At 44.9% G+C, this 15500-nt stretch overlaps 1 long non-coding RNA gene across 3 annotated transcripts in view; it reads left to right on the top strand.

Annotated features, from left to right (window-relative positions):
• The window catches only part of LOC125695123 (uncharacterized), a 145812-nt gene that overhangs the window by 96772 nt on the left and 33540 nt on the right, over nucleotides 1–15500 (top strand). For all 3 annotated transcript variants that reach the window (XR_007377809.1, XR_007377808.1, XR_007377807.1), the window contains exon 7: nucleotides 1760–1928. This is a non-coding gene — a long non-coding RNA (uncharacterized LOC125695123). The remainder of the gene's footprint in view (nucleotides 1–1759; nucleotides 1929–15500) is intronic.

The raw sequence follows: 15500 nt of genomic DNA, 5'->3' as shown, positions 1-15500 counted from the left end.
AGTCTTCTTCCCTCCCATGGATAAAAGCAGAGCGCCAATACGCTGTAAGGTTTGTTTCCAGGATTTTGATGGCCATTTTCAAGAAGTGAAAGCTTTGAAATCAATTTAAGTGCATTTCCTTGTTTGACTAAAAGCCATAAAGCCATCAGAAGAAGTGAATCTGGATAGTTTTGTCACGACCGAAAAAGTGTAGGACAGCATATGTTTTAGCTGAGCTTATTTAGGACATCCTGCTGCTAAAATCAGCCTACGGAATGGTCAAATTTCATTAAAGTAACATTCAGACTATTTGTACTCAATTAAACGTTTATTTTAAATTTCCTCTTGATTTACTGATTCGAATGCATTGTTCATTTTTTGCATACCAAGCGCCGTTGCTTGGTCTCAAGGGAATTATTGTTACAAATTTAACAACTGTGACATATTAAAAAGCGCATTTAAGGAAGAAATTAAGGGTTGGAAGGATGTGACCAAATGTTTCCGTAGTGTTTGGCCAAAATGTCACTGAAATGCCAACATGATTTTAACAGGAGTTAAAATCAGAACTTTCAGAGCACGTCTTGCCTATCAAAGAGATAAAATAATCCTTGTCTGCATCGGTAGCAGGCATACATCCATTGCACTTGCCAGAAAATCATTTTCATTTTTGGAAACTACTTTTAACTGCTGTGTAATTAAGGTGTTAGCTCTGTGCTGTGCAGCTGATTAGCAAGGAGGAAGTCAATAGCTCAGAGCGTGGAAGCAAAAATGTTCAAATGAGATGCATCGTGGAGGCACCTGCATCCCTAATTAATGGCTGGGTGGGAATGGCAGGAACGGCTTTTTCAGGAAGTTCTTTGAAAGTCAGACCCCAAACTGGGCAATGAAAAATAGGAAATGGTTTTAAAGTGAGACAGGGGAGGTTTGGGTTGGATCTGAGGAGGAAGTTTTTCCCCCAGAGGGTGGTGAGGCACTGGCACAGGTTGCCCAAGGAGGCTGTGGATGCCCCATCCCTGCAGGCATTCAAGGCCAGGCTGGATGTGGCTCTGGGCAGCCTGGGCTGCTGGTTGGCGACCTGCACACAGCAGGGGGTTGGAGCTGGATGAGCACTGTGCTCCTGTGCAACCCAGGGCATGCTGTGATTACTTCTGAGAAACACGACCTTACTGTCAAAGGTGGATTGGGAAGGGTGCATGTGCAAGTCTGTGGAACTGTGTCCAGGCTTATTTCCCTGTCGTTTCAGTTGCCTTGGTAGGTTATCAGAACAAGACTGTTCCAAGGGCTGTGAAAGCTTCTTAGGGTGCTCAGGGCACCGGTGCAGGATGCTGGTGCTGAGTGTTCATAGAATCACAGAACCACAGCATGGCCTGGGTTGCACAGGAGCACAGCGCTCATCCAGCTCCAACCCCCTGCTGTGTGCAGGTCGCCAACCAGCAGCCCAGGCTGCCCAGAGCCACATCCAGCCTGGCTTTGTTCTCCTGGGCAATTTGAGGAGCAAAGCTGTTTTCTCTGGGTTGTGAACCTCACGTGGGTGATTCACTTTGAGATCTTTAAAGACAGCTCATGGTAGCAATACTGAAGTGCAGGACAGCCACACCGCTGCTTTTTGCAGGCTGGCACAATTGTTGCATTAATTTAGCAGCACAATTTGCTTTGTTTCTAATTAGCACTGGTGATGGCATTCCAGGAAGATCAGCTCATTAGAGATCTGTATCAGTGTAGATCAATTAAAAATCTGTTCCTCTTCATGGTTCTGATGCTCTTTTTTCTTCTGTGCCAGCACACAGCCACATCTCAGACACATGGAGCAGCCTCTCTGGGGCAGGAGGGACCAGGGAACAGACCTCAGTGATGGCTGCCTCACCCACAAGCAGGACGGGGCGCTCGTGCTTCTACAGCAATACATGGAAGATTTTGTTTGTTTAATTCTCCTGCGAGGCTGTTATATGGTATGTCCAGGAAAATATCTCTTTTTTTTTTTTTTTTTTTTCCTCTTTGGTTTGAAGCCGTTGATTATTTACAGTTCTGTTAAAAAAGAAAACAAAACAAAGCATATGAAAACTCTAGTGGTTAGCCACCCTGCCCACAGCATGGGGCTTGGATGTCAATGATCTTTAAGGTCCCTTCCAACCTAAGCCATTCTATGATTCCGTGAAAGAAACATACTTGAGAATTGCAATCACCCTAATTTCTACATTTTTCTGAACTCTCTTCACTGAAGAGCCTGGTCCTGCCTTGTCTGGAATGTGTTCATTGAATCTCAATGCACGTGGCAACCTGTGACCAGCTGTGGGACCGTGTGGGCAAGGACTGGTTTGTCTGTTGAAGGTGAGGCAGCAGCTCTTTTGCACAGTTCAAGGGTATGTGCTCAGCTTGCCATGCATCATTATGGAGACGTTAGGGCCCGTGCCTTGGCAGCAGCTGTGACATTAAAATGTATAAGATGTTACCAAAGGAAGCACTTGGCAACATTTTTTTGGCTTCCCAAGGCATAAACAAGAAATTTTCTCTACAGTGGTAAGTTAGAACAGGGGGTGAGACACTAATATAATTAGGGTGTCCACTCTGGAGAGCACAGCTGGCTAAATTAAGGCAAGAGAGGGCAGCCCTGGTGGCTGAGGGGCACAGCGGGGAATTCCCAGGTGAGATCTGTGTTATGCCCTGCTGCCATCCTGAATCTGTGCAGGACAGGTTTTTCCAGTGCTAGAAATAGATGTGGCCCTTTGCTATCTGCACGGATAAGCTGATTCATAGCAGCTGATTTGTTGTCTTCAGGAGCAGATGTACAAATGAGAAGGTATCTTAGTCAAATGGATTTCTGGTAGCTTAAGGGAGATACCTGCCATGGGATTCAAAGGGCACTTTGAGCATTCTGTGGCTCTCTGGATGTAAGTGTAGTTTTTGCTTTTGATAAGCCAGCTCTGAAACTCAGATTTCCACTTTGGCATTCATTAACCTACAGCTCAGTAGCTTTTATCACAGAATCACAGCATGGCCTGGGTTGCACAGGAGCACAATGCTCATCCAGCTCCAACCCCCTGCTGTGTGCAGGTCGCCAACCAGCAGCCCAGGCTGCCCAGAGCCACATCCAGCCTGGCCTTGAATGCCTGCAGGGATGGGGCATCCACAGCCTCCTTGGGCAGCCTGTGCCAGTGCCTCACCACCCTCTGTGTTTTATATCTGACCCAGGCTATAAAATGAGTTCTTTATGTCACACTTTGCTTTCAAAAAGAAAGTGTGGTGAAGATGTAATGTCATAGTTAAAAAAAAATCCATAGCAATGACCTGCAGCTTGGAGAAGTGTATCTTCATTCTTGAATGATGTAGTAACTGCTTAGCTTGTACAGCTGATTTTACAAAAATATTTATTTCAGTGAGATTAATTCCAGCACACTTCTGGCTGCTTCTTTTAGAACTTTTCCTTGTTCCTTCATTTGGCTCTTGATGAGGTGAGAGCTGCAGCGATGGCATCTATAGTCTCCTGTTTGCAATAACAGCACTGCAGTGCAGTCTGGTGGGGAGGACCGTAAGGCTCTACGTGGCCATCTGCACTGACACAGCAGCACCACGATGTCGAAATGCAAACGGGAAAGACTTCACATCTGCCTGGTAATGTAACAAAGCAATATTAACATTTTCATAAAATGTTCTGAAAGCGGTTTGGTTTGGCTCGCCATTCGGATACTGAAGCCAAAGAGACTGTCCTGAGAGCGGTGCAAGCAGAAAAGCAATACGGTGCAGTGAATGAGGCTGCAGGATCCGAAGTGCTGTTTTAATAAGGCAGTAAATGTGGCAGAGCATTGTAAAATCCCTCGCTGTTCTGCCTGTGCCCAGATTGCAATTGTACATGGCAGGCAGCATCAGCACAGTAATTTTACTGTGTAGCACTGGTGCAGTTTAGGAGCACAGTTTTCATCCTGATGGTCCCTGTGAAGTTCACAGGAAGTTCAATCTTTACTTCATATACTTTATTCTGATTGATTTCTAATTTTATCAATTGTCCAAAGCTTGAAAATAGGTGCTGGTCAAGAATTGCAAGGTGATCACTGTAAACACCAAAAGAGGGATAGAGAATGAACTTAATTGCAGTCTGCCTATCAGGGGAAAAAAAAAGGTATCAGCAGGGATTTTTAATCCAGCAGCAGAAGAAACATGAACTGGTTGTTCAGAACCTTGGGATTAACAGTTCTGAGCAGGAAAATTTAAACAAATACGAACCCTGAACAATTGACATTGCATTTTACAGAGGGATGCCCGAATGCTTCCTTAACAGCCTTGCAGGCAGAATAATGTAGTTCAGCCACCGTGTGTGTGGGTAAGGGCAGGAACTGAGATTGCATCCCACTGCCCCTGGGACAGGAGCTGGATCAGAGCAGTTATAACAACCCCTTCAACCCCAGATGTTTTCATTGCAGCTGGACTCCCCACGCTGAACCTGCTGAGGTCCTTGGTAGCTCTGTCTGTGATCTCCTGGACAGGATTGGGAAATGGTTGTACTTCATATGTGTACTTGTATTTACATGTGTACAAGAGCAGTTATTCTTCATCAGCCTTTGTTCTCCTATTTTTAAAAGGGTTACTCATCCCTTCAAATATTAGAATCAGCTTTTAGGTGATTGGAATCTGATTTAGGTGACAGTTCTCACCCCATGAGCAGCCAGAAATTGAAACGAACCATTTCTGGAATGAGCTGTTGTTGATCCAGGCTGTCCAACAAGTACTTGAATAACAAATATCTCTTACCAAACCAATGTTGGTTCATGAACAGAGAAAAAGAATGAAGTTCCTTGGATTGCTTGTTTGCAAAACACAGTTCAGCCCTTTCTTTGCTGTCCAGCTGTCGGGAACTGAATCCTTAACTGCTAAACCAACTCATTGACTTCAGTGGGGAGGTGGCAATCTACATTAAGTGATCATCGAGACTGGAGAGTGCAGCAAGACAGCAGTGTGAAAAATACAAATGGGAGGGGGGAATGGTAGCAAGGCATTTCAGGATAGCCAGAAAGACTGCTGGGATAAATTGCAGGCACAGTCTGCTTTCTGCAAAGATAAGTTTTTCTTCTTCTTTTTTCATCTCTTATCTCCTATTTCTCTTAGTGCTCGCAAAGATCAAATGTGAAGCAAAACTGGTAAGGAGAGGGAGGGTTAACACAAGTGATGCAGCAAGGGGGCATGGGCAACTTTAGAAACAAATCTCTTTGTCTTGACAATTTTAGCCCTCTTTTTTATCAGCTGGTTCTACTGGAGCGTCACCACTAGCTAGAAAAATTACTGTGCTGATGTTGCCTGCAATGTACAATCACTATTGCAGGAGCACCATCTGATCAAATACATCAGATTTTCCACTGAAGTTGTGTTTATTGGCTTAGCAGTGCAACTGGCTTGAGTGTAAAAAAAAAAAAAAAAAAAAAAAAAAAAAAAAAAAAAATCCCAGCAATTTCACATGTTTGAAACTAAATCATTTGCTTGATCTTGTCTTCTCCAGTTTGATCATGAGACAGTTGCATAAGGAGGCATCAGGCCCAAAGAGGGAACGCTGTGAAACAGGCAGTTCTTCAGACTGAGTGGGCACTGCTGTAATATTCTGCAGTGGTATGAGGGTGCAGAATTCTGTTGCTTTTAAACGTGTTGTGTTTGTCTTTGGGTAGACAGTGAAGTGGAAGCTGTGTTTCCTATAAATGCAGATTTGGAATGAGCTCGGGAATTGGTTCTGTTTAAGCAGATGGGCATAGAGGCAGTGCTGAGTCAAGCAACTGTATAAATAAAATTCACTCATCTGAGGAGTAAAGCAGCTAGGATGTCATTGCCTTGCACTGAGAATGCAAAAAAGGGTGGATAATAGCAGGACAAGGGGAAATGGTTTGGAGTTGAGGGAGGGCAGATGGAGGTTGGATGTCAGGGGGAAGTTGTGTGCTGTGAGAGTGGTGAGGTGCTGGAACAGCTGCCCAGAGAGGCTGTGATGCCCCGTCCATCCCTGGAGGTGTTGAAGGCCAGGTTGGATGGGGCCCTGGGCAGCCTGGGCTGCTGTGAAATGGGGAGGTTGGTGGCCCTGCATGGCACAGGGGGGTTGGAGCTTCGTGATCCTTGAGGTCCCTTCCAACCCGGACTGTTCTGTGATTCTGTGATAATGGTTCTCTCAGCATGTCGAGGTTTGAAGGTCTGAAGATTAAACAGGTGACCTGAGTGCTCATCTGGGCTGGAGAGGAATCTTGGTGAAGAAGTTCCCCTCCTGTCAGAATGGTAAAATCCATCCTTCAGCACTGGGAATCTTTCTATTAATGCTTTTGGAGAGAATTTGCTGTCATTTAGCATTCATGGCACTTGGGCAGAAGAATTCAATTAGATAATTAAGGGTTATTAGTGTTATTTATTGCCAACGTTGTAATGTTTAGAGGCCCTGCTTTTTTTCCTATGGCTTATAAAAACACAGAAGTGAAGACAGTTCTTTTCCAAAATGCTTTAGTTTAAGAAAGCTGTTAATATAACAGAAATACCCCCAAAATGTGAAGCAAGATCTCTTTTCTAGTGAGCAGAAACAAGCAGCTACTCAGGATATGCCAATGGCTTCAGTTACTGCTCACCTGCCTCTCATGTTTCATGGTTGAAAAAAATGTTGGTATGAGATTTATAAATTACTTCTTCAGCAAGTAATGCCAGAATTGCTTTGAGAGAGTTGATCTGTGAAGTTATTTGAATGCCAGGGCATACATAGAATCAGGGAATCATTAGGGTTGGAAGAGGTCATTTAGTCCAACTGCTGACCCATCACTGCCAGGCCCACTACATTTATTAATACTTCAGTAGTTAAGGAGCTGGTGAATCTCGTCCCAATCATGGGAGGCATTTTTAACGAAGTTTTTGTGGAAGGTGACAAAAATCTGGATGCTGGCCGTAGAGGTTTTAAAGCACCTTAAAAATGAGAAAGCTACTCAACAGCTTCTCCATTATCCTGCTGCACGGCAGAATCCCTTACGCACATAGCCCAACTCACTCCATCAGAGCCATCACAGCTGAACGTTTTGCCCAGGAGATGTATCCAAAATACTGTAAATTCCTACGGAAAGAAATTCTTTGCCTCCATTAGCATTTCAACACACACTCACTACAGAGATCTCACTGGGGGTAAAGCATTAAAATCCTTTCAAAAGTGGTTTCGTTGGCTAATTAGACAATAAACATAAACCTGATGCATCCAGCTGTACAAATAAAACGTGACTTTAAAGTTTCATGTCCTGTGTGCAGAGTAGGCTTGAACTTGGAGCCAAGGCGGGCCGAGGGAAGGTGGCTGGCGTACAGCTCCGTAGTGCGGCCTCGGGAGAGCCCAAAGAGAGTTTATTTTAAGTGTAACTCAAAGGAACTAAGTACCAGTTACCACAAATAGGGTGATCTTTATCTTCCTTCGTTGGCTTGGGCCGAGGGAAAAGAATCTCAGACGAGTTGCGCAGCCGCGGGCTTCACAGAGAGGATATCTGCCTCACGCTGCTGACGTGCCTCATTTTTTGGGTGCTACCTCACTGCTGAAGGAAATGAACGGGTCATTTCAGTGCCCTCTGGTGCCCTTGGCTCCTGGTAGGTGTGATGAAGTAGCTAAATGCTCACACGAGTGACGTTCCTGCCCTGCTGCGGTTGGTGAAGGGGAGTTGGGTTCCCCCGGCGCAGCTCTTTGGCCATCTTGGAGCGGCACCTGTAAGCACTCACTTTGAGAGATGGCTAATGTGCTAATTACCCGAGTCCCAAAAATGCAAGCTGTAAACAAATGAGGACTGTATTTATAATCCATCAATTTTATGACCTTCTGATGGTGATGATATCAGTGGAGTTTACATTGGGAGCCCTTGTACTCCTCCAGGGCAGCTGTGCCCTTATGTTTTAGTTACAACTCGAAGAAGATTTTGCTAATTTACTTTATAGTAAGCGTGCTTAGGAAAAATATTACCTTCCCTAAACAGCTGAGCCCGTTACCAAGTCTCATTTTTAAATAAGGAAAACACAGGGACTGTCAGTACCTTGAGGCTGTATTGTCAGGTGACGGGCTGTTTTGAAAACATCCATGGCAGAAAGTAATGACTTCAGAGCAAAATATTGTTCTCATTGGTATAAGTTGCCGTGAGACAAATCCCACACCCTCTGATGTCAATGGAAAGACTCCGTTTGACTTCAAAGAAGGCTGGATCAGGCTCTAAAAGAAAAGTTGCCATCGTAAAACACCACAAATGCTTTATGGTTCATGTGCTTAAAAATCCTCTGCTCAACGGTGATCTTCTGCACAGTTTACCTGGCTACATGCAACTTGGAATTTTTGTGTTTGCTTTGCAATGGGTTTATGACAGAAGAATGCCCGTAAAGTCTGATTTGTGAAGTGTTAAAATGATGTCCTGGAAAGCCACGCCGTGCCAAAGTATACAAGATGCCCTGTAATACCTCAGCTCGAGGAAGGCTGTCCAACTTCCCCTATGTTACTAAGTTCTCACAAAGAAAAACAATGCTGCTTAACCATAGACAGATGTATTAAAAATAGCTAGATATTGTGCCCTTGTTCTTTTATTGGAGTCATTAGCTTTTCAATCGAAATTCAGATTAGAGTTTGAGGACAGAACTGTTTCCTGCGTTTTCCAAAGCTTTCATTTGAGCAACTTTTAAAAGTGGGCAGGATGGGGGCCCTCAGTGTCCATGGTTATGAGCCCCAGGAGCTGAAAGCCCAGAGATAACTTTATTAGCTCCAGACCAGCAGCAGATGCAAGCTATTCGGCGTCACTTCTTTCTCTCGGTGTTGCGCCCTGCTCTAAACCTGGGTCATAAATGGGATTTGTTTCTCAGGGTTGTTTAGGATGCGGTTGATCAGAGCTCCATTTTGTCCTGTGTCGTATCCCAGTGCCCAAACAGCCGAGAGGGCCTCGTTGGAGCCCTGAGGCTGGACGATCCTTGAGGTCACTCACCAAAAGGTGCTCAGGAATGCTCCTACAAGTGAGTGCTTTGCTCAGGCAGTGCAGCTTGGGGACACGTTTCCCTGCCCCCCCGGGATACGTGGCTTCCCTGGGATGCAGCATGGAGCAGAGGGCTCTGAGAGCCCCTGGGAGAATGCTGCCCTCAGCTCAGCAAGCTGAGCCTTGGCGGCCTGTTTGCAGGGCAGGCAGCCGGCCAGACAGCTGGATTGCCATGGCAAAGAGAGTGTCTGGCCTTTTTAAAAGAGAAGCTTGCCAGATTTATGTGCGGGAATGGATGTAGTCCTTCTGGAGTTGACGCGGCCTAATGAATGAGATGGGGAGTAAAATACTTTCGACTTACTATCAGGGGTTAACGATTCCTGCCCTCTCTGCTCTCCCCTGCTCACGTTTTCCCCCTCCTCCAGCCCCAGTCCCCCCGCTGCGCCTCCATTTCCCCAGCAGTGGCACCACCTGGTTTGTTTTCAGTGTCAGGTATATTACAGACTGTCTGTCAGAGGTTAACTGCCACGGCTCAGCCTGTTCCCATGTTGGACCTGATCGAAATTCCCTCCCTGCCATCGTGCCTCTTGTTTAGTTTCCCAAAATGTAACGGGATGTGGAGAAAGCGGGTTTTTTTTGGTCTTTTTTAGCTGTTTGGTGGTCCAGAGGATTGCCTCTCTGCTCGTTCGTGGTCTTGGGAACCCACTCTGTACCTCTGCAACTCTCCGCCTGTGCGCTGGAGTTTGAGACATCCCGCAGAGCAGCGATGCACTGGAGATGTGGCACAAAGGGACCTGGTCACTGTGGGTGTGGGTTGGGCTTGGGGATTTTGGAGGTCTTTTCCAACCTCAATGATTCCAGGAGGTTTTAAAAGTCACCTCAAAAAATGTCATCTGACTTGTGAGCTCTCCTTGGCAGTCACTGGCAGAAGCCTGGATCCAGGGCTGCTCAGTGGTCTCAGTGCTGTGCATCCCATAACTGTCCCACGAACTACACACAAACGCATCCACTTGGGGAGAATGAGGATGCCTTACTGCAAAAGCCTTTAGGGCCAGGCTAAACCTTTCCTTGTATCAACTCACCAGTGTGTTAAAGGAATATCAGTATGAAACTGAGCTTGATATGACCCCCTTGTACATATGCACTGGGGTAGAGACCTTTATTTGTATCTTCACGTGCTGTTTTGTCCTTGGACCACGGCACTGTGTTGTAAATCATATCATAGAATGATAGAATGGCCTGGGTTGCACAGGAGCACAGTGCTCATCCAGCTCCAACCCCCTGCTGTGTGCAGGTCACCAACCAGCAGCCCAGGCTGCCCAGAGCCACATCCAGCCTGGCCTTGAATGCCTGCAGGGATGGGGCATCCACAGCCTCCTTGGGCAACCTGTGCCAGTGCCTCACCACCCTCTGGCTGTAAAACTTCCTCCTCATATTGAGATTATTGTCTGCGAGGTTCCTTTCTCTGCTGGTTCTGCAGCTGGGAGCTGTGTGATGAACAAGGGACTGGATGGTCCCAGCATTAAGGCCTTGTAATGCTGGCTGGGAAAATGGAGCAGTTCCCAGGTGGGGCTGACCCTTAACTAGACGTTTCCTGGGGGCCACTGTTTGTATGCTGATCACTTTTTGCATCCCTGACTTATGATCCTCCAAAATCTGATAGGCAGCCCTACAAAGGACCACCAGCAGCCCCTTTATTCAATGCGAGCGGTGTGCTGAGTGCATGAAGTAGTACATAATGCTAAGTGCCGTGAATAATCACGGCCAAGGCATATCGAATTGGGCTCTGAAAATTAATGGGCACTTTTGACCTCCTGTCTGTGTCTCAACTCCTTGCCTATAAAATGGGAAGTGTGCCACTTTCCCATTTTTCAGGCTGAAAAGTAATTAATTAATAGTGGGCGAGCGCTCGTATATTACACTGAAATGCTCTTTAGAAAAACCTAGGGAGAAATTATCAATCTGGCCTTCAGAGCAGAGTTTGGGCTGCAAAAGAAGAGATAGAAAGACATAGCGCATAGTGAGGGGGAGCAAAATACTGAATAGCTGCCCATTCATGCAGCACTATTCACTGGGTGTGAATAAGATTACATAGAAATGGCCTGAAACAGTGCTGTAATTAAGGGCCGCATCATGAAGCATTGCACAAGGGAGCTGTAGTGAGATGTCTGCTTCTCTTAATTTGCCGTGCTGGATTTTGAAATCTGAATGCAAATTTTTTTTTAAATGCCATTTTAAATGGGGTTCCTCAGGGCAGAAAGCTTTTGTTCAAATTGAGGTCTTGAGTTTGATTAGCCATGAATTGCTTCCCGTTAGCTTTTCAGTCTCTCAAATGAATGAATTTGTAGAAGGCTGTGCCCAGAAATAACACGTTCACCAATACAGGTACAAACAGGGCTTCAGAGAAAGAACCAAATTGTGTGAATTTGGAGAAATGCCTTTTATTTATATAGCTTTAGTCACTGAATCAGAAACAGTAACTTATGTCAAGTGACTCAGAGAAGAGAGCACATTCCTGGATTAATAGTTACAGAGATCAGCTAAAATCAAAGCTATAATTCAAGGTTACTTATGTAATACACTGGATAATTCTGGTAAATCGTAAACTGCGAAGTCTCAGTGCAAATTTTTTGATGTTAAGGTTTTATTTTTTTCCAAGTGATGAAAAGAGGATCCAGGATACAATGAATTAATTGTCAACTACTAGAGTTAAGTTTCCTAACTGGAACAGTAGGCAAAAGGATGGAGCTTGGCAGTGCGGAGCAGCGTAGAGGAAACATGTTCTTAGCTCACAAGTATCAACAGAACTATAGTTGGGAATAATAAACAATGCTGTTGTTGATGTGCATTTTGCAAAGGTTAGGGTTGATTTTTATCGCCAGAAATATTTTTCCTTGGAGCTGCATTTGCTGCTTTTTTCCAAGTATTTTGCGTTGCTTATTAGCCTCTGGAACACCAGAGCATCTCTAACATCACTGAGTGTCTCTTTGCCAAGTTCCAGGAATAGAAGAACAGCTACCAAGAAAGGTCGTTCTTCTGATATTCCAGCTTGCACAGTGAAATGCAAAGCATTTGAAAAATAAGTCTGGGAACTTGGCTAGCGCTCCTTGGGGATTACCCATCCGCAGCCCATCGCCTCCGTTACAGAGCAGATGGCAGAACTGAAGTGGGTAGGTTTCACGAGCAGAACACGGGCTGCTGGACTGCTTTCATACGTCCCCACCGAGGAGCACAACATCTCACTCGGATGGTGCGTGACATCAGATTGTCCTCTGCCATCTTCCTGCAGGCATGTGGCTACCAGACGCTGACTCACGCACACATGAAGAGGAGCCCGTTCCCATCTCCTGGTCTCGTGGTGCCATCAGTTCCCTCAGACCAAAGCAAGCCACTGCTTAGCATGGGACACGGGTCCGCTGGGCTGCTGCCATCTGGGCTGTGTTGTGATGACAAAAGACAGGACGTGTGACCATCCTTCAGGTCTAACTGCTATCCAGAAAACAAGGAGGGCTGTACCCCTTACAGGAGGTTCTTTTAATGCTTTTGATCTTGCTCCCTTCTGAATTTCTTTTGTACTTAGGAGTGCTTGGCAGGCTAGGAGCTAATGCAAATTACTTTCAAATTTATCCTGATGAATTTGTAAGTTTAACACTATAGGCTAAGCACAGTGCCAACCAGACCAAAGATGTGAACCAGAGTTGCAGGTAAGCTCTAGCTGTTGGGGTTTTTTTTGCCTTACTTGGACCCATGCGGATGGATAAGGGTTATTCTTTGGCTCACAGAGTATGAAGAAGTGCCTTCAGCCTGGATAGCAATGCAGCAGATGCTCTAAAGGGAGAAAACAATTAGGTGAGCTGAAGGCACTCCTTTCAAAGCACCACTCTTTGTGTTTCCATCCCAAAGACCTTTGCAATCCCAGGGAAAGACTCTGATTTACCTCTGTGGTCCTTGTGCCCTTTCAGTTTGAGTAACACTGCAGGTTTTTCCAGACACCCTTACATAACATGGAGGTGACCCATAACTGAACTAATAAATATGACTGGCTGAGCTCCTGGAGATCAGACTACACTGTCTTGGACAGTTTTACCATCAGTTTTGGTAATGTCGGGGTCCTGACATTTTCTCCCTTACTGTTATTTCTCTAATGTTTAACCAGCCCCTCATTAAGCATGAATTGAGAATCATTTTTCACGAAGCTGCTTTTTTTTGACCCACACAAACAATTAATAGTTGTTCTTAGAGCTAGAGTATAATGCCTTGCATGCAGCTGCCTTTGATTATCATGTTTTGGAGGCTTCTCTATTATTTTGCCCTCTCAGGAAAGCCTTACATGATGTTATAGTTCCAGATAGCACTGCACAAGCTTTGTAAGCCTGAAGGAACAAAGCAGGGCCAGTTGTGTTGTGTGGCTGCTTACTTGTCCAAGATTGTTGTCCAGGAAAAGCTGAAGTTCAAGGACAAGGAAGCGGTGAGGGAGTTTCTGCTGATGGATCTTGAGTCCTGGTGACCCCTAACACGGCTCTTGAGAGCAAACCATCCAGATTTTTCCTTTTTCCATGTTTACCACATTGTTGCATAGGGCTGTGGGTGTAAAACTGCCAGCCAGGTAGCTGGGGGATGGTGTGAACTGAGTGGGTTTGCTGGTGCTTGGGAGCACAGTGCCTCATTTTGGAGCTAGCATTTGGGATTTCTCCTGTGTAAGGCCTGGAGCAACCTTGTTGACTTGCAAGGCTGCCATGAAAATCATCTGCTTGAATGTTTTCACTTGTTCATTTGCTTTTCCCTAAAGCCCCTGAGTTTTAGTAAGCTTTGCCAATCATACTGAGGCTTCCATAGAGACAAAGGTGAAAGTCTGAGATTGCCTTCTGTATTCGTCAAGTGAACTCCTTATTCTTCAAGTGAAGAGGCAGAAAAAACTAGGGAAGTGGGCCTGCACTTTTGGGGATGAATGAAGGAGAATCAACACGGCCTGGTGCAGCGTGCAGAGCGGTGCAGAGCGACAAGTGACGTGTAACCATCACCAGTTATTCCACAGCTGCATCCTTCTCTATTTAAAGCAACTTGCTGAGAAGTTAAAGTAATTCCATTTCATTGCTAGAGCAGGTTTTTAAACTTTGCTTTAGATGCATTACGTAGCATTTATTTTAAGGACGGCTTTTCAATCCTGAATCTCCAAAGGGCTTAGCTTTGCAGGTTGCATTGAAATAAATGAGCACTCGGACCTTACAGAGCTGATGCTCTCAGTAGAGCTGGTGGGATAATTTCCTTTTGCATCAGTTCTCAGATGGCTCAGTGGCTGCTGATACCCAACAAAAACGGTATAAGAAAAGATACTTCCTCATTTTAAAACAAAAAGTAAGAAAACGTCGAGGAAAAGGATTTTCACTTTCCTCTACATTTTTCAGGGAAAAATGAATAGTTTCCTGAGTAGCTCCAGCTTTAACCAGTTCCTTTAACTGTCTTGGTTTGTCGAGTCAAGAATATAGCCAGCGAGGCTTCTTGGGTTCTTTTATTGTTGGTTTTTAAGCAGATGCACGCTCGCAGAGATTAGCGGCGGACAGAGGTACGGATGGAGAAACTCTGATGCATGCATAGATTTGGCAGATACAATTTTAGCCACGAAAGAGCTTAAAACTACAAAGCAGTTCTGTCAGCTATAGAAAGCCAAATGTATTTTTAAAAAAATCTGATATTTTAAGTGTACAAAAGCCAGCACACAGCTGGCCAAACCTTCAGAGGTGCAGTTTAGCTTTTACAATGGTCAGGTTAGAGCCCCAAGCCGGGGGCCTTTGGGTGCTACCAAAATGTAGATATTAAGATCAGTTTCTGGGCCTGGGCACCAAGGTTTGTTACAACACTTATTTATTACCAGTCTCATATAACTCATTCCTGGTAAACAATGCAGGTTTTATTATGTGTAAGTAATAGGAGACCTTTGCTTTTTTTCCACTAACAAACATGCCATGGGTAATTATTCCTGTATTAAAACGACATGTGGACATATTTGCGACATGCAACAGTTCCATTTCTTTGAAGAGAAGCATTATTCTAAACAAAGTTAGCCACCATTTATTTCGAGGGGCTCTTGTGTTTCTGTGTTCGAAACCCTTTGCGGCTTTCCTTGTCTATTTGATAATCATTAACATGTTCCGTCGTTAACCTTCAAGAAGCTCTGCTTGAAACTTTATATGCAGCTTTTCAAACATTTGTCTTGCATTGCAGACTGTGGTTTGCTGGGGCTGTTTTTATAATCACTGGTGGTAAAATCAGGAAGATGAAAAATGGGTGTGTATTGAAAAGCAGTGTATCCAGCATTCTAGGTCTTAAATTAGAGTGATGAGCATAAACGCTGCAAACAGAGCTTTTTCAACTCAATTGCAATTATATTTGAAATTACCTACAATTACCAGTGACCATCTCAAAGCTAGAAATTAACTTTGTAGGCTCTCCTCCAGATGGATCAGCTGTTAAACGTGCCGTCTTGTGCAGCTGAATGGAGGGGAGGAAAAAGAGGGAAGAGCTGCCAGAATGGCAGCCATGCTCACTTGTAGCTGAAACTTGTGCCGTTTGCCTGTCATGGAAGTGCATGCTTTCCCT

This window comes from Lagopus muta, chromosome 6 (genome assembly GCF_023343835.1).
Source record: "Lagopus muta isolate bLagMut1 chromosome 6, bLagMut1 primary, whole genome shotgun sequence".
Lineage (NCBI taxonomy): Eukaryota > Metazoa > Chordata > Aves > Galliformes > Phasianidae > Lagopus > Lagopus muta.
Note: the sequence above shows the minus strand (reverse complement) of the source record. Positions and strands in the feature narration are given on the sequence as shown.